General features: G+C 50.0%; 2 long non-coding RNA genes across 2 annotated transcripts; both read right to left on the bottom strand.

Annotated features, from left to right (window-relative positions):
- Window positions 1-366: 366 nt before the first annotated feature.
- Window positions 367-7,247, bottom strand: LOC135287169 (uncharacterized). Its single transcript, XR_010351004.1, has 3 exons — window positions 6,171-7,247; window positions 3,063-3,232; window positions 367-1,138 (listed from the first exon to the last, which is right to left on the bottom strand). It is a non-coding gene; the product is annotated as an uncharacterized LOC135287169 (long non-coding RNA).
- Window positions 7,248-11,802: 4,555 nt separating this feature from the next.
- Window positions 11,803-17,593, bottom strand: LOC135287187 (uncharacterized). Its single transcript, XR_010351010.1, has 2 exons — window positions 14,545-17,593; window positions 11,803-13,772 (listed from the first exon to the last, which is right to left on the bottom strand). It is a non-coding gene; the product is annotated as an uncharacterized LOC135287187 (long non-coding RNA).
- Between the last annotated feature and the right edge of the window lie 969 nt (window positions 17,594-18,562).

Below are 18,562 nucleotides of genomic sequence, written 5' to 3'. Positions count from 1 at the left end.
GGGCTGAGCCTTTCCCTGTTTGGAACTCCTGGATTCTGGACTGAGCCCTTCCCACTTTGGGCATTTCTGGATTCTGGTCTGAGCCCTTCCCACTTTGGGCATTTCTGGATTCTGGACTGAAGCTTTCCCAGTTTGGCACTCCTGGATTCTGCACTGAGCCTTTCCCAGTTTGAGCATTCCTGGGTTCTGCACTCAGCCTTTCCCAGTTTGGAACTCCTGGATTCTGGACTGAGCCCTTCCCTCTTTGGAACTCCTGGATTCTGGGCTGAACCTTTCCCACTTCGGGCATTTCTGGATTCTGGACTGAGCCCTTCCCAGTTTGGGAACTTCTGGATTCTGCACTGAGCCCTTCCCAGTTTGGGCATTTCTGGATTCTGCACTGAGCCCTTCCCAGTTTGGCACTCCTGGATTCTGGGCTGAGCCTTTCTCACTTTGGGAACTTCTGGATTCATCCTCCCCCCACTGCACTGAACCAGATAAAACTCAGTGGGAATTGGAAAGATTTGCCTCCCACTGTGTGTATTGAATCAAAGATGATGGAAATAAATAAATAAAGAAGCCCTCGAGTTTCCCTCTGAACTGCAGTGTAAATTCTTCTTAAGAGTCAACCAAGTGGTTTGAAGAGCTTGTTTCACTTGTTCCATGCAAATATCAAGATTAACAGAGAGATTAATTATGTCCCATTTTTCTCCTTACAAAGGATACAGGCAGATTTAGAATAACAAAAATAAACCCTCTGGATTAATATTCATAACACAATGCTGAGTGCTACAAAAGCAACTCATTTTTTATGTAGAAAGGGGGAGAAAACAAACCGTCAAGAGTGCTCCAGAAGCATAAATCCATACTAACGAAGGAAGTCTCACAGGATGCTCTTCCCCAGCCTGCTGGAGGAGGGCTGGGGGCTCAGGAGGGTGTGCAACATGTCATGGTCTGAAGAGATAAAACCCAGTTCAAAGAGTCAGGCTCGAAATTTCAGCTGGGTCACATCAAACTCCGCTCCTCTTTGAGTTTCCTGCTCCTCCTCACGACAGCTGAAGCCTTGGGTTCAGGTTTTGCTCTGAGGTTGTTGCAGTTCCCAGCCAGGGCAGGGAATCCCACTGGGAGCACTGGGCAAGCAGAGGAAGTGTCAGCATCCCTGCCAGGGACAAGCACAAACCCAATTTTCAAACTCTGAATGGGAAGAATTTAATTCTGCCCAAGGAACAAACCAATCTCTCAGTGTGCAGCCAATTCCAGGAGAACTTTCTGGCCATTTTTAACTTCTCACCTGGCCCAAACTGCACTCAGCCAAGAGCTGTGTGTGAAATACACAACAAAACCACATTTCCATGCTGGTGGCTGCTCTGCTGTGGCAGCACTGCCAGGTCTTGGAGTTCTGTGACAAGCCTGGAATGATTTCATTCAGCATTTCCAGCTCTCCATCTATTTATGAATTTTATCAAGGAAACTTTGAAAAGACATTTATTTAGACAAGCTTTTTGTTTCACCCTTCACTGGTAATCAGAAAAATCAAGGAGAAGTCAGCCCTTTAGTGACATCTTGACTTCTTTTTTGGAGCACTCCAAGGTAACAGCCCATTTCATGCATTGGGTGCAACAGAGACAGCACTTAATACATGTAATTATGCAGTTTGCAAATGTGACAGCTCTGATGTTGCTGCAATACAAGTCTATGCCGTTAAATTAGAATTATAATGACAGTAATTACACTAATTAGCCTTTTTTTTTTCTCCCAGTTTGTTACCAGCAAAGTTTTGCATATTTCCGTGAGTAGCAGCTACTTCTGCCTTCTCCTGAAATCCACCAGCACCAATTCACGGGAAGTTCATTTATCCCAGCTCTGTGGAGCAGGAGCAGCACCCAGAGATGAAGACAGGTGCCAAAGGCCAGGCTGACACTGAGGGGTGTTTGCCATGAATTATTCCCCTGCTCAGTCTGCACAGGTGAAATATTCACTGTGAGGCTCAGGCAGCAGCGTTTGGGAGTCAGCGCTGCTCTGAGGGACACAGCAGCAGATTTCCCTGGCAAGGAGACCAGGTTTGGGGGCAGAGCTGTCCAGCAGAACGCTCTCAGATCCTCCTGCTGGGCATGCAGAGCCATGCCAGCTGCAGGCTGCAGCCCAGGAGTGCCCATGGCAGCTGGGCACAGCCCACGGGGAGCTCTGTGCAGCCTCACAGCCCCTGCTCCTCAGCTCACAGGGTTTTAACCCCTTCCAGGGGCACCAGGACAGGGCCAGGGGCACCAGGAGAGTGCCAGGGGCACCAGGACCACACCAGGGGCACCAGGACAGGGCCAGGGCCACCAGGATAGGGCCAGAGTCACCAGGACAGGGCCAGGGGCACCAGGACAGGGCCAGGACAGTGCCAAGGGCACCAGGATGGCACCAGGGTCACCTGGACAGGGCCAGGGTCACCAGGACAGTGTCAGGGCCACCAGGACGGCACCAGGACAGTGCCAGGGGCACCAGGACAGGGCCAGGGGCACCAGGATGGCACAGGACAGTGCCAGGGACACCAGGATGGTACCAGGATGGTACCAGGATGGCACCAGGGTCACCAGAACAGGGCCAGGGGCACCAGGACGGCACAGGACAGTGCCAGGGGCACCAGGATGGTACCAGGATGGTACCAGGATGGCACCAGGGTCACCAGAACAGGGCCAGGGGCACCAGGACAATGCCAGCATCACCAGGACAGTGCCAGGTCACCAAAACACCACCAGGGTCTCCAGGACAGCACCAGGGCACCTGGACAGTCCCAGGAGCACCAGGACAGGGCCAGGGGCACCAAGAGAGGGCCAGGGGCACCAAGACATCACCAGAGTCACCAGAACAGTGCCACACCAGTCCAGCACCAGGGGCACCAGGACAATGTCACACCAGGACAGTGCCAGGGTCACCAGTCCCAGCACCTTCACTGGCCAGTGCTGAGCACACCAAAGCCAGCGCTGTCCCCGTGTCCTGACTGCAGAGCTCCCACTTAGCAGGGGTGACAAACTGTCCCCTTAAGGGACAGAAAAAGCCATGGGAGGAGGAGTTAATTTACCACTGAAAAAATTTACCTGTGAAAAGCATTCAGCTGGGGCCAGGGTGGCACCGACTCCACAAATTTTATTCCCTAAGACAGCGAGCAGATCCCCACACACTGCTCCAGGCCTTGGAACGTTCCCTTTTCATGCAGCTCCCACGAGGGACTGACTAAATCTTAGCACAGGAATTCCTCAGGAGGAGTCTGGAAGTGAGAGGGAGCATAGGAACAGGCTTGTTTTGGTTTGCAAGTAAAACAGCAAAGAAACGAGGCTAAAAATTCCCACCTATTCCAGAAGGATCACAAATAAGAAAAAAAAAAAAAAGTCTGCAGCAAATAACGTGCTTATCCTTGAAATTGTGGGGAAAATGGGAAAAAGCCAGAAGTTGAGGTCTGGCTCATATTTTATACAACAGCCCTGATTATCCCAAGGTACTGCAGAGCCCGGAACATTCCGGTGGAGCCCGTGAATGTCACACAGGCCCCATGAACAGCTGCTCTGTCTTTTTGATAACTCCATTACTTGAGTTCAGACAAGGTTTATGGACTAGAAAGCCTCAGATATGGTCATGAATGTTTGATGCCTTCGCACGCAGCGTTACGGCTGTAACTTCACTCCCGGTTGGAGTGATGACATTCTGAGAGCCCTGGGTCATTACAGGCCAAGGGGAGCAGCAGGAGCCTGCAAATGATGGACTTCCCCACTGCTGGAAAATTCCTTTTTGCACTGAAACCCCGTGCTGGCTGGTTCGGGGCGTGTTTGCAGAGATCAAAGCGTGAGTGTGGTGTTTGAAACTGCAGCTCTCCGTGTTTGCACAGTGCCCAAAGCCAGGCCTGGGAGCGGGAGGCCCCTTCAGATCTTGAACAATCTGTTTGGAGTGGCTGAAAAGGGGAACGTCCCAGAAATGCACAGGATTGTTGTGAGAAATTTGCCATTGCTGCCTGTGTTCCCCTGAACAGAGCAGTGACCATTTCACCACGTCAAAAAGCCCAGAACACACACGAGTTCATTTTTTCTGCCCTGCACACCCAGTCCTGGGGGAGCAGCTCACAAACGTCATCAGCAACGAGGATTTAACAAAGGGACAGCGGCTGTGAAAAACGCCAATCACTTGGTTTTAATTTTTTTTTAAGTTTAATAGTAATAAAATGGTTATAAAAATAGTAATATAATTAGAGTAATAAAAATTTGAACAATTGAGATTAGGACAATATGAGACAATAAAAACAAAGAGTTACAGACAGTCTGGGTACCTTTTTCTGGACAAAATAAGCCCAAAAAAGGACCCACGTTAACAGAGGATTAACCCTTAAAAGCAACAGCCTGTTGCATATTCATACACCTCATCCATGATGCATAAATTCCATTCAAACACAGGATTCTGCCTGGTCAGTGTCAGCTTCTTCCTCTGAATCCTGACGGTTCTTCAGGGCTGAGAGAGGCGGGAAGAAGTTCATTTCTTCTTGATAATGGGGCAATAAATTCTCTTTCTCTGAAAGATTTAGGTGTCCTGTGGCTGCTGTCTCAGTGCGAGTCCTTTCTTTAAAAAAAAAAGTATCCTACATAGCACAGCTTCTATTTTAACATTATGTTATAATCTAAAACTATATTTAATACACTGCTTAAGAAAATGAATACAGCATAACTTTCTAACATAACACATACAATATTCATTTTAATACTTACAAAAAGCCAATCATAAAATACGCATTTTTCACAGCGGCCAAAGCAACTTCACTCTGAAACCAAATTAAAATCCTGCTTGGAAGCTTCACCCTCCTCCCAGAGCAGCCCCTGCTCTGCATCCCAGAGCCCTCAGCCCTGGCAGGGCCAGCCCGGTGACCACCAAGGCATCCCAGGATGGTTCTCACTGCAGCATTTCCTGGGAAATGTCATTTTTCTGCCATTTCCTGTCATTATTTGTCACGGCCCTGGCCCTCGGTCCATCTCTCCCACCCTCAGCAGCAGGAGCAGGAGGATTCCTCATCCCCAGCCCCCCCTGCGGGGCTGCCTCCCGGAGGAGGCTCCTGTTGTGATCCCAGAATTTCCTCCTGCTGTATGGCCTAAGGGCAACTCGAGCAACTTGTGCTGTAATCCTTTTATTTTGGCTTTATTCTGGGGGATGAAAAGTCACCCCAGCTCTTCATCCCTGCAGCTCATCTTCTTCAGCCCTAATACCCGGCTGCACTTAATTGGGAATTGTTATAAACCTCTGACTCCGAGGTGCACAAAACAGCATTTGCATTTTATCTTTATTCAAGCGTTTGTTGGTCATGGGTTTTAATCTCGACTCGTACTGAGGAACTTAATCAGATTAAAGCAAACGAAAATAGGATTATCTGAGTGCTCAGGGTGGCATCCAACCTCACAGATGGGCACAGCCAGCAGGAGCAGTTAAAACAAACACCGGAAACAACCACCAAGAGCAAACAAAGCACTAAAAACAAACAAAACACCAAAAACAAACCAACCAAACACCAAAACCAAACCAAGCACCGAAAGCAAAGCACTAAAAACAACTAAACACCAAAACCAAACCAAACAAAGCACTAAAAACAAAGAAAACACCAAAACCAAACCAAACAAACACCAAATCCAAACAAAGCACTAAAAACAAACCAAACACCCAAACCAAACCATACTCCAAAAGCAAACAAAGCACTAAAACCAAACCAAACACCAAAGCCAAACCAAACAAACCACTGAAGACAAACCAAACACCAAAACCAAACCAAGCACCAAAAACAGAGCACTAAAAACAATTAAACACCAAAACCAAGCCAAACAAAGCACTAAAGCCAAACCAAACACCAAAATCAAACCAAACACCAAAGCCAAACAAAGAACCCAAAACAAACAAAGCGCTAAAAACAAACGAAACACCCAAAACAAACATTCAGAAAATACAATTTAGCAAAGCCAAACCAAACAAAGCACTAAACCAACACTGCAGGACAGCCAAACCCTGGCAAAGTGCACTCCTGGCTCTCCATCGAGACAAGACTAAGCACCAATTAAAGCAATTGTTCCCTCTTGCCCCTAATTGTGCATTCCCCAGCTGATCCTCCCACAAGGGCCATTTTATTTGTCCTTTTAACGGCAGTAATTGTATTTTCCTCCCAGGAATTGAGTACATTTTACCTTTCTGCCAGTCCCAGCAGCCCAGGCCCTGCTGTGCTGTTTGCCTGTTCCACAGGGGAATTGTGTGCCACAAACTCTGGGATTCTCTGGGAATTTTATTGATCTGCTGCGTGCAGAGCTTTAAGGGTTAAAGGAATCTGGTGCCCACTGTAAGTAAAAGCAGTTTAGTGCCTCACTGCTGCTGATCCTATTTCCTAAAAGGAAGTCCCATCAATGTTTTTTTCAGCGCTCTGGGAGTCTTTTATTACTGCTGGAATGCAAATGGAGCAGTTACGGTCCCCACAAACCGATCTCCTGGAGATTAAAGCCCCGGGGACAGAATTATCTGCTGATGAATTCACCCAAATGGGTTCTGGGGACTCTGATGATCCTGCTGGTGGTGTCTGTGTGTGCATGTGGCATTTTCCTCCGGCAGAATTTACATTAAGACAAAAGAAGAATGAAAGAATAAACCCCGATTGTGGATATGATTGTGTCAGCATAAACATACTTTATAATTAGATTGCTATTACCACGGAGTAGGGGAAGAAGCAAACCAGAGTAAATCACTTTTATTCCAACCTCATTGCAGCCACCAAGGAGTTCAGAGCAGCATAAGTCTTTTCTAAAAAATATCCTCCCCCTTAGCACCATTATTATTCCAGTAAAATGTAAATGCAGACTAGGCCTTAGATACCAATTAAACTGCACTTGACAGAGATGTTATTGTCTAAATCAAATAAATGTAACCGAGCAAAAAGCAAAATGAGTAATGAAATAAGAAAAACCAGCAGCAGATCTCTGTGCTTTGGTCAGAGTGTCCAGTGAGCCAACGAGGAGGCGTGAGGGGAAATTATTATCACAGAAATCAGGTAAGTGATTCCTCTGCCAGGAGAATTTGGTGAGAGGCTGTGAAATGCAAAGGCTCTGAGCGAGTTCTCACTGCCCCTGTGTCACTGTGGGAATTCCTGGGACACTGCAAGGTCCCCCTGCCCACGTTCGCATCCAGTTACCCCAAAATCTGAGGTGACTCCATGTCCTGGAGGTGATTCAGAGCACTGAGATGCCTGGAGAGCAATGTGGGATTGCAGATCCCCGGGACCAGCCTGCTGGTGAAACCCAAAGGCATTGAGTTCTCACTGTCCCTTTGTCACTGTGGGAATTCCTGCTGCAAAGGGACCTCACAAGGTCCCCCTGCCCACGTTCACATCCAGTTACCCCAAAATCTGAGGTGACTCCATGCCCTGGAGGTGATTCAGAGCACTGAGATGCCTGGAGAGCAATCTGGGATCACTGCTCCCTGGGACCAGCCTGCTGGTGAAATCCAAAGGCACTGAGGAGTTCTTACTGTCACTGTGGGAATTCCTGGGACCCTGCAAAGGGACCTCACAAGCTCCCCCTGCACACATTCACATTCAGTTACCACAAAAGCTCAAGTGGCTCCACATCCTGGAGGTGATTCAGAGCACTGAGATGCCTGCAGAGCAATCTGGGCTCGCAGCTCCCCAGGAGCAGCGTGCTGCTCTCCTGAAGGAGTTCCCTGTCACTGCCACCCCCTGCCAAGCACTGAGAGCAGCAGAACTCTGGGTCCCCAGTCTGAATTCTCCCAGGCTCCCCTCCAGCTTTCCCCACAAAACCTGATTATTTGTGCTTCCTGCTGATTATTTCTGTTCCTGCTGCTCCTTCCCCTTCTCCTGCTGGGACTGCCGAGTTCTTCAGAGCAGAGATGGGCAGAAAGGGAGAGAGGAAGAAAGGGAAGAGATTAAAAGCAAAGGGTGTCAGGGGATTTGTGGGTCACAGAGAGGCTGCAGGTGGTGAGGAGCTGCTGGGGCAGGAACTGATAGTCCCTGGCTGTGGCAGACTCCCAGAGTGGGCTGGAACAGGTGCCATTAAACAGGAGCACGTTATGAGCTGCTGCTGTAAACAGGAATCTCTTCTCACAGCTGCTGCAAGCCTCAGCTGAGCATTCCCTGGGAAAGCAGCAGGGCTGGGGCGTGCTCCAGGTTCACTCTGGGGCCCTCTGAGTCAGGATGGCTCTGATCACTCCCTGCAGGGTCTGTCTGAAGTGATAAAGGTGAGGCAGAATAAAGAATAAAGAATAAAGAATAAAGAATGGCTGCTGCTCTCTGAGCAGGAGCAGGAGCAGGCTGGGATGAACTCCCTTCTGCTGCAGGAGGGGAGAGGTTTCATGTTTTAGTCCAAACAAGGAGTGTGAGTCCCCTCCCTGTGCATCTGAGGGGGGAATCCACACTCCAAAACCAAAACTGCCCTGAAATGGAAGGGGCTAAAACCCTGTGAGCTGCAAACTGCAGCAAGCCTCTCCTGCTGCTCCCTCTGCCTTTCCTTTCCCAGCAGATCTCGGTGAGTTCTGCCCTCCCTGCACAGCCCCTGCTGGCAGCCAAATGAAACCCAGCACCCCCAAATCGATCTCTGGGGTCTGCTTTGGTCCTGGCTCCTCCGGGATTTGGATCAGCCTTTTCCTGGTAATCCATATTTCCCCCTTATTCCAAAAGACCTCTTTGAATTCCCTCCCTGAGTTCCTCTGAAGGAGGATTAGGTCAGACCCAGCATCTAAAATAACACAATCTGCAGAGGGGTTAGGAATCAGACACATTCAGTTGTCAGGAACCACAAAATCTTATTTCTCCTTCCTTCTTCGTGTGGCCCCAAAGAATTCTGTGACTATAACCATAATAATGAAAATTAAAGTAGGTGAGGGCTCACAGGATAGGTGAAGAGTAAATTTTTTAAGCAAAGAGGGACTGTAGGTACCCTTTTGGGGAGTATCTGGAGTTTTTCTTCACAGAGAATTGGTGATGTGATGCTGACACACCTGGTTGGAAGAGGAAACTCATTAAATCTGCTTTTAACAGAAGTGTATTTGCCTCTCAGTACCCTCTCTGCCCACATTCACCCACACAAAGTCACTAAAATAGAAGCAGATCTTCTCCCCTACCTTTTGTTCCCTGCTCAGCTACAACTGAGACGCTCAACTCCCCCCAGTTCCAAGCTGCCAGAGGGGATGGGAGGATTGACCCCTGCCACCAGCACTCGGGAACCATCAGCCTGAGGGAATTAAATACAAAATAAAGCCCAGGAACAGCAGAAATCCCAGAGCTGGGAGGGCCAGGCCCAGGAGAGCAGGGAGCAGGAGCTGTGTCACCTTCCCAGCAGGATCCTGGACTGGAAACAGAGCTACTCAAACAAGAGCTCCTGCCACACAGACAGATCAAACCCCAGATCTTTATTTAGTGAAGTAATTGATTAATTAACCGAGGCAATCAGGGTCCCAGCCTGGACACAGCCCCTGCTCTCCAGAGGGGCTTCTCTCCTCCTGATGCTCCCTGGCCCTGACTGAGCATTTCAGAGTGAATTCCTTGGGAAAGGGTTTGTTCTGCACAGCCTGCTGCTCCCTAACGAAATGAGAGAGAGGAAGAAATGCTCTTCCAGGTTGGTGCTTTCAATCTGCCACCCCTCTTTGTCCTGGAGACCAGAGCTAAAATCTCCAGGTTCTGTTCCAGCTTTTATTTTCCTGCAATTCAGGGGGGTTATTTTCTCTCTGCCTCTTCTCCCCTGTCTGTCCAGCCCATGAATATTCTGAGTGCCTGAGAGCAGAGGCTTTTTAAGTTTTTTTTTCTCCCCATGTAGGGACTGCTTGAGCATTCCATAAACCCCCATTTCCTGAGGAGCCCGTGCTTCAGTCTGACAGGGAGCTGGTTCTGAGTGCAAAGAAGGCTTTTCAGCAGTGCTGAGGGTTTGTGGTGAGCCAGCAAGGCCTGCCTGTGCTCCTGAGAGCTCCTAATCACTTCCCCAGGTTCGGGGGGGAGCGAGATGCTGGTTTGTATTCAGGCACTCTCTCAAGCTTTACATTTGTCTTTCAATAAAGGCAGAATTTCAGAGCCTTCCACAACATGCAATTACAGAAAAACAGAGCTGGAGGGAATCTCTGGAGGTCGTGTGTTCAAAGGCAGCATCAGCCAGACTTGGCACTCCTCTCGTGTTCCTCTAATCTCTCCTTAAAAATCTCCAGTGGGACAGAGATCCAACAGATTAAGCCTTACTTGCTGGATATTGTATTCTGCTTTTTAACTACCCCAGCCATTAGAGCACGATTCCTCGAGTTTTTATCTTTACAAGTTTCAGCTCCTTCTCCAATTAATATTTCACCAGTGGTTCCTCAGCCTGGAGCAGGAGAGGGGCTGCAATTGCAGCTCCTGCCTGGTGCTTTCTCTGATAACTGAGGTGAGGGATGCCTGGCTTTGCTCCCTTTGTCCTTCCTGTCCCTCTGCAGTGGAGCAGAGCGGTGATGCTGCCAGTGCAGGAGTTCAAACAGCAGAATTCAAGTGAAAATTCTTCCCCCATGGAGAAGGCAATGCCCTGGCAGTACTTCCCTGGCTCCCACACATCCCATGGATCAGCCTGCATCCATGGCAGCCACTGTCTGCATTAAAAACAATTAATTCTCTGCTCTAAATTGGGGCTGTGCGAGGCTTGATGTCCTGGCCAGGTCACTGATCTCACCAGGTGCTCTTCCCAAGCCCTGAAAGTTTTATCTCATCCTTTTCTCCTTCCTTTCTCCCTCCCTGTGTGTTCCTTGTGCCCTCCCTTTCCCTCTCCCCCTTTCCAAACTACATTCTCTTGTCCCAGCTGTAGGAACAAGAGCACCACAGAACCCCAAAGGTCTGGATTCCCCTGCAGCCCACTGCTGCTTTTGGACACCCTGTGGCTTCAGCTCTCTTCTGTGTGGAGTTCAAGAAACAAATCCTGCAGCCCTGCACCTCCCTCTCAGACCCCCTGGAGCAACTCCCCAGTCACTGAAATTATTGAAGTTTAACAAAGAAGTTCTGTCTTGAACTTCACTCTCAGACCCCCCAGTGCAATAAATTTACCATTATCAGTGCTGTTAGAGCAGCTGGGATGCTGAGGGGGGATTCTACAAATTCAGCTCAACAGAGCTGAATTTTTATTTGCTTTGGCTTTTGGGAGAACCAAACTTTGTTCTCCATCCACTCTTTGTCCATGGAATGTCTGTGCTCACAGCAGGAGCAACACAAGTGCAACTCCCCAGTCCCTGCAATTATTGGAGTTTAACAAACGAGTCCTTCCCTGCACCTCCCTCTCAGACCCCCCAGTGCAATAAATTTACCATTATCAGTGCTGTTAGAGCAGCTGGGATGCTGAAGGGGCATTCTACAAATTCAACTCAACAGAACTGAATTTTCATTTGCTTTGGCTTTTTGGAGAACCAAACTTTGCTCTCCATCCACTCTTTGTCCACGGAATGTCTGTGCTCACGTCAGGAGCAGCTCAAGTCCCCAGTGCCTGCAATTATTGGAGTTTAACAAACAAATCCTGCCCTGCACCTCTCTCTCAGACTCCCCAGTGCAAGTCCCCAGTGCCTGCAATTATTGGAGTGCTCCTGGAGAAAATTGCAGGAGCCTCCATGAAAGGGCTCCCTGCAGAAACTCACACAGCCAGTGGCCAATTCCTCTTTACATAAAAGGCACCTGCAGCAGGCAGGAGCTTAAAATAAGAGAAGGGAGAAGGAATAAACGGGATTTGGAGGAGCAGCAGGACGGTTGGCAGGTCAGGAACAGAGCCAGGCTGAATTCTCAGGGTAATTAATCTTCATTATCAAATGCAGCAAATTGTGTTGTAGTTGTTTAAGGTGCTGGATGGGCAGTTTGAGTTTGGGGTTTTTAAATGTGGGTGCTGCCCAGTTCAGAATAACACAAGTTTTGGGTTTGAGTGGGTCAGATCACGACAAACCCAACTCACAAACACTCCAGGACAAGGGTGGCAAATATTGGGGGAGCTGAAAGCTCTTGGGAACAGCACAGAGGACCTGCCATGAGCTGCAGCAAACCAGACAAATCCAGGGAAATTCCATTTTCCAGCCCCTTGAACAGGTGAGAGGAACAGAGGACAAACTGCAGGGATTCCTCCAGGTTTGCACCTGGGTGTGCAATCTGAGCTGGAGCTTTGCACTCTCTGTTCTCTGCAGCACCCACTCCTCCTCCAGAAATTCCTCCTGAAAAGCCTCTCTGCCTTCTCCTTCAGGCCCAGAGCTGTGAAAGGGTTAATGAGCCCAGGCAAAGTTAACAAGGGATGGGCAATAAATGGCTCCAGCTGTGTATAATTAACTGTAATACTGTGAAGTAAATGACTTTTATTGGCAAGCATGTCATAACTTCATTAAAAGTCATATTTACAGCCCTCTCACATGGAATGAGTACTTGTGTAGTCTGCAATTTAATGAGCACTCATTTTCACCTTGTTTCAATTATTTTCCACCCACCCTTTGTCTCAGTGTGGGGAGCAGGAAGATAAAATACAATGGGAGTGTAATTAAGGCTGGCACAGATTCTTTCAGGAAATGTTTTTCTATTCCAGAACAATCACTTCTACTGCTTACTACTAATAATACTTTAATGTTTAAAATACATAGTTTTCCTTGGTCCCTGAAGGATTCTTTAAATAAGGTAATTAAAGAATGGCTGTGGGAAAGCTTTTTGCCAGCCCAGCACCCCCCAGTTGCACACAAAAGCAAATTTGTATCACTTAGAAGTGGAAACTTGCAATTTAGCTCAGTTACAAATAAAGGATTTGGGCTCTGGGAGAAGGGGGTGCAGGTGCCTGGCAGGGATGCTCAGGGTGTCCCTTGGGACCTGCTGCAAGCTCCAGGAAGGAAGGAGAGCCGTGGGATACGAGCTGGGGGAGGGACATGGCCAGAAGCACAGGATAATAATTTCTTTGTGGGGACAGAAACGCTTCCAGCAGCTCCCAGCAGCCTCAGCCTGGCCGGGCTGGTGTCCCTGGGCTCCACCAGGGAACTTTCCTCACCCATTTCCCCTCCCGAGGCTCCGGGGCTGTGCACAGCCTCATTTCCTAATGAAGATGCTCCCCTGCATGTTCTACATCCTGGAGAACGTTGGGGGTGCAGTCATTGGAGGCAGCAATGATTAATTCCTCAGATAAAATCCTTCCTCGGAACAATTGATTTCACTGCCAGAAATGCACAAACTTCCCGATGGCAACACTTTCATGTAATTATTGTTATTAGTTCAAGCTTGTTTGGGGGAGGGAAGAGATGTAAAAAAAAAATCAATTACTTTGTATTTATCACTAATCTATTATGATCACTTTAATACAGAGGAGTTATAACTCAGGGCATGGCTTTTCTAATCCATGAGCTATTGAAAAAGTTTACAGCAACTCTGAGGGCTGAAGGGGTGGATGTTGTGGGAGGTGATTACAGCTCCCACATTGGCAGAATTCTCATTTTCAGTGCCCTGATGTTCTCAGATCAATGCTGGACAAGGCTGGGGCTGCAGCCCGAGCCTTTGAACTCCCTGAGTGTCCAGAACTGTGATTGTTGTGCTCTTGTGCTGCTTCCCGCAGGCATCCAGAGGAAGCCTCATTCTGCAAAGCCCTGCAGGTCGGGTTTTTGTCATCCAGGCAGCGAGCAGTGACCTGCTGAAAGCCCTGTCTGCTGGGCAGTTTTGCAGAACAGGAGCTGAGCTGCTGGCAGAGGTGAAATCCATGCATGGGAGCGGGGTGGCTGCTGGTGAGAGCTGAAGGAAGCCACTCTTGCTGTGCCTGTGCTTGGAAAATCTCCTGTTCCTGCAGCAATAACGGGTACCAAAGTGCCAGAGGTGTCAGCCTGCCCTGGAAGGAGCTGCTGTGACCAGCTCCAGGTGCCACAGAGCCGTGGGTGAAGGGATGGCTCCTGTTCCTGCTCCGTGGCACCTGCAGGGGTTCTCTGCAGGATCCTGCTTTGGTCCGGGGCTGGGATTCAGCCCCACATCCAGGACCAGCCTCCCAGCCCTCCTCACTCCTGCTGTGCCTCTGGGGTGTCCCCTGAATCACAGGTGTGTGTTGGGATCATGGCAGGACAGAAAACCCACCCAGAAGGGCTCCGTGAATGCACAGCAAGGAAAGCACACAAACGAGTGCTGCTCTCAGGGCCCAGAGATGAGGAGCACAGCCAGGGCTGGCACCCTCAGCCCTGAGCAGAATTTCCCCAGCAATGAAGACAAATCCCTTTTTATTGTGCAGATGAAATAACAACGCAGCCATAAAGCATAAGAGAACAAGGGGAAGCTGACAAAGTGTGGCTTTGATTAATTGCTGTAATAGATTGCAGGTTGCTGACTGAGGACGTTTTTTCGGGGCTCATTTTTCAGTCTTTAAAATGTTAATGCACAAAGGGAAGACAAAGCAAGCCTGGCCGGTGAAATGCTGAGGACAGTTCTGTGCGTGGCAGTCCCCAGCCTGGGGGACAGCTGGGACCTGGGGCTCAGGGGTCCAGGGATGGCACAGGGCTGGGAACTGAGCTCTCAGCCCCACCTGCAGCTCCTGGGGAATCTGTGGCTGCATCTAAATAAAGTCACACCTGAGCTGGGAGTGCTGGGAATGCAAGATCCATCCTTCATCTTCTTATTCAGCCACCATCCACTGGAATTAATTCTCTTTGTCTTTGGGAGCCTGAGAAGCAGTGAAATATTGGCAGCCTGCAGATGATGAAGCTGGAGGGTGGGGAAATGGAATCCAAGCCATGCAAATCCAGCTGTGGGATTTCCCAAAGAGCTCCTTCAGTTCTGGCCCCGACAGGGACTGTGACACCTCGGAATCTCTGATGTCACACCTGAAAAAGTGACTTCACCTGTCAGAGGATCCGTGCTGCAGGCAGCACTGAGCCCACGGAACCCTGCCTGCCCCAATTAGCTGGGCTAATTAGAGGAACCAGTCAGTCATTAAGTAACGGGGATTGCTGCTCAGCCAGGGCTGGCAGTGCTCTCCCGTGGGTCCCAAGAGGGAGTTCCTGTGCTGAACTCTGCAGAGCCTGCTCCAAACGGAGCCTCCTGGACCTGTGAACTCCAAAAAGAGAAAAGAAACCAAAACCTGATGGGGGCTGTCCCATCAGAGCCGGCTCAGCTCCCTGAACCCAGCCCTGGAGAGGCTGGAATTAAAGCACCTTTCCCTCCAGTGCCAGTTTAAAGTGGGTCAGCACCTGCCTTGTTAAACAAAACTCCTCCTGCTCTGCAAGGGAGGCAGAGGTGGAAAAGAGAATGCAGGGACAGACTGAGGTGCAAAAAAAGTGCCCCAAAGGGCCCTCCTTACTTTGTTGGAGCTCCAGAGACATCCCTGTGTCCTGCCACGTTGGACTGACTCGTCACTGGAGGTTTTGTGTTTAATTATCTCCCCTTGATTATGGATCAGGGAGACGAAGAACCAAATGAGGGGCTCAGTTTGTGTAATAAAGGGAAATTACAGCCCTGAAAGGGAAATCTGTTCTAGGATTCAGCAGAGGATAGAGCAGGACTGAATTCTCAGGCTTCCCCACTCTCTCCTTGTCCTGAAAAGTGGCTCTTTGGGGCTTTCCAATAAATTTTCACTTTCAAAATGGAAAATGGTCTCCAGCTCAGGCATTTGTTACTTTAGATATGCTTCACAAATTTCCTTTGCATCCAGAGCTGTTGAAAATTGGATTAAAACCTCTTATTATGTCCCCATGTTACAGCATTAGGCATGCTTAGCTTCCACTGGGAAGGAGATGAAAAAAGCAGAATAAAACCTCAGGATTCTCACTGAAATTCATCCATGTGGATGTTCCAGGGCCAGACACCCCTGTAAAGAGCCCAGGACTCCCCTGGCCTGCCCTGGCCAGTGCAGGGTGTTAAATGCTGAGCTGCATTTCCACACATTTCAGCTCTTCCATGAGCCTCAGCTGTTTCCAATAAATTTACCATTATCAGTGCTGTTAGAGCAGCTGGGATGCTGAGGGGAGATTCTAAAAATTCAGCTCAACAGAACTGAATTTTTATTTGCTTTGGCTTTTTGGAGAACCAAACTTAGATCTCCATGCACTCTTTTTCCACAGAATGTCTGTGCTCTGGCCAGGAACAGCACAAGTGCAACTCCCCAGTCCCTGCAATTATTGGAGTTTAACAATCAAGTCCTGCCCTGGACCTCCCTCTCAGACCCCCCAGTGCAATAAATTTACCATTATCAGTGCTGTTAGAGCAGCTGGAGTGCTGAGGGGGGATTCTACAAATTCAGCTCAACAGAACTGAATTTTTATTTGCTTTGGCTTTTTGGAGAACCAAACTCTGCTCTCCACCCGCTCTTTGTCCACGGAATGTCTGTGCTCACAGCAGGAACAGCACAAGTGCAACTCCCCAGTCACTGAAATTATTTAACAATCAAGTCCTGTCCTGCACCTCTCTCTCAGACCCCCCCAGTGCAATAAATTTACCGTTATCAGTGCTGTTAGAGCAGCTGGGATGCTGAGGGGGGATTCTACAAATTCAGCTCAGCAGAACTGAACAGGCTTCGTTTGCTTTGGCTTTTTGGAGAACCAAACTCTGCTCTCCATCCTCTCTTTGTCCACGGAATGTCTGTGCTCACGTCAGGAGCAGCACAAGTGCAATTCCCAATGCAGTGCCCACACATGTGAAGCCCCAAACCCAGGACTGATGAATTCCCCCTTCTCATCACAGCTCCTGCAGTTTTTCCATCATTTATCCCCCTCTTTAGCCACATGAAAGAATCCCTGCTTTGACTTTTCCACGATGACACATCGCTGTTGTATTCAAATTGCCAGCACTCTCTCTGTGAGAGCGTCTCTGCAGCACATCTTTAGACATTTCATCATTACTCTTCATTTAAAATGTCAGCTTTGTTCTGACAAATCTAGTGTGCCTGGTTTGAAAAGCTTTACAAGTGTCAGGAGGAGCGAGGCAGGCTGCAGCTTTTGTCTCCTACAACAGCGAGCATGAAAGGTTCTTTCTTGTGGAGTGACTGGATTGAGCTGGAGCTGCAGATTTGGGGTTGTTTCTGTACATCAGGATGGCTCCAAAGCAGAGGGCTGGGAGGGCTCTGCTGCAGTCAGGGTGGTGAGGATCAGCTGTGCCAGCAGCTCAGGTGCTGTTCTGTCCCATTGTCACCTGGTGCTCAGAATGGGTGGGGTGACTGCTGCCCAGATTTGCTGCCCACCCCACAGCTGTGGGGCCAGCAGGGCCCCAGCCACCCTCACAGGGAGCTGTGAGGGACATCCCAGGGACAGCTCTGCTCTGGGATTGAAGGGAAAGGGGAAAGGAAAAGAAAGGAATCATCAAAACCTGGCAGGGAGGGAGTTCTGGGCACACAAATCTCCACGTTTGGCTCCCTGGGTTGGTGTTTTCTCCTCCAGCACCAGGCTGGAGCCAGCAGTGGCTTTGTGGGTTCCTCACTGAGCTGGTGCAAAAAGTCCTGGCAAAATCTTGGAATTCACATTCCAGCCCCCAGCCAGGCTATGGAGCCTCTGTGGCAGAGCTGGTTACTGGGGTGTGGGAGCTGAGGGGGAAAATGTCCCCCAGAAAGGGGAAGAAACGGCCAGGGAAGGCTCCCCTGGGACGGAGGTGGCACCAGGATCCCCTGGGATGGAGGTGGCACCAGGATCCCTGGGATGGAGGTGACACAGGAATCCCTGGGATGGAGGTGGCACCAGGATCCCCTGGGATGGAGGTGACACAGGAATCCCTGGGATGGAGGTGGCACTGGGATTCCCTGGGATGGAGGTGACACAGGAATCCCTGGGATGGAGGTGGCACCAGGATCCCCTGGGATGGAGGTGGCACCAGGATCCCCTGGGATGATGTGACACCAGGATTCCCTGGGATGGAGGTGGCACCAGGATCCCTGGGATGATGTGACACCAGGATTCCCTGGGATGGAGGTGGCACCAGGATTCCCTGGGATGGAGGTGACACCAGGATCCCCTGGCATGGAGGTGGCACCAGGATCCCCTGGGATGGAGGTGGCACCAGGAATCCCTGGGATGGAGGTGGCACCGGGATTCCCTGGGATGGAGGTGGCACCAGGATCCCCTGGGATGGAGGTGGCACCAGGATTCCCTGGGATGGAGGTGGCACCGGGATCCCCTGGGATGGAGGTGGCACCAGGATTCCCTGGGATGGAGGTGGCACCAGGATCCCCTGGGATGGAGGTGGCACCGGGATCCCTGGGATGGAGGTGGCACCGGGATCCCTGGGATGGAGGTGGCACCGGGATCCCAGGGATGGAGGTGGCACCAGGATCCCTGGGATGGAGGTGGCACTGGGATCCCTGGGATGGAGGTGGTACCGGGATCCCATGGGATGGAGGTGGCACCGGGATCCCTGGGATGGAGGTGGCACTGGGATCCCTGGGATGGAGGTGGCACCAGGATCCCATGGGATGGAGGTGGCACCAGGATCCCATGGGATGGAGGTGGCACTGGGATCCCCTGGGATGGAGGTGGCACCAGGATCCCATGGGATGGAGGTGGCACCAGGATCCCATGGGATGGAGGTGGCACTGGGATCCCTGGGATGGAGGTGACACAGGAATCCCTGGGATGGAGGCAGCACCAGGGGTGTCTGCACAAGGAT

The sequence above is a fragment of the Passer domesticus genome, chromosome 28, assembly GCF_036417665.1.
Source record: "Passer domesticus isolate bPasDom1 chromosome 28, bPasDom1.hap1, whole genome shotgun sequence".
Lineage (NCBI taxonomy): Eukaryota > Metazoa > Chordata > Aves > Passeriformes > Passeridae > Passer > Passer domesticus.
This window is presented reverse-complemented; position numbering and strand designations above follow the sequence as displayed.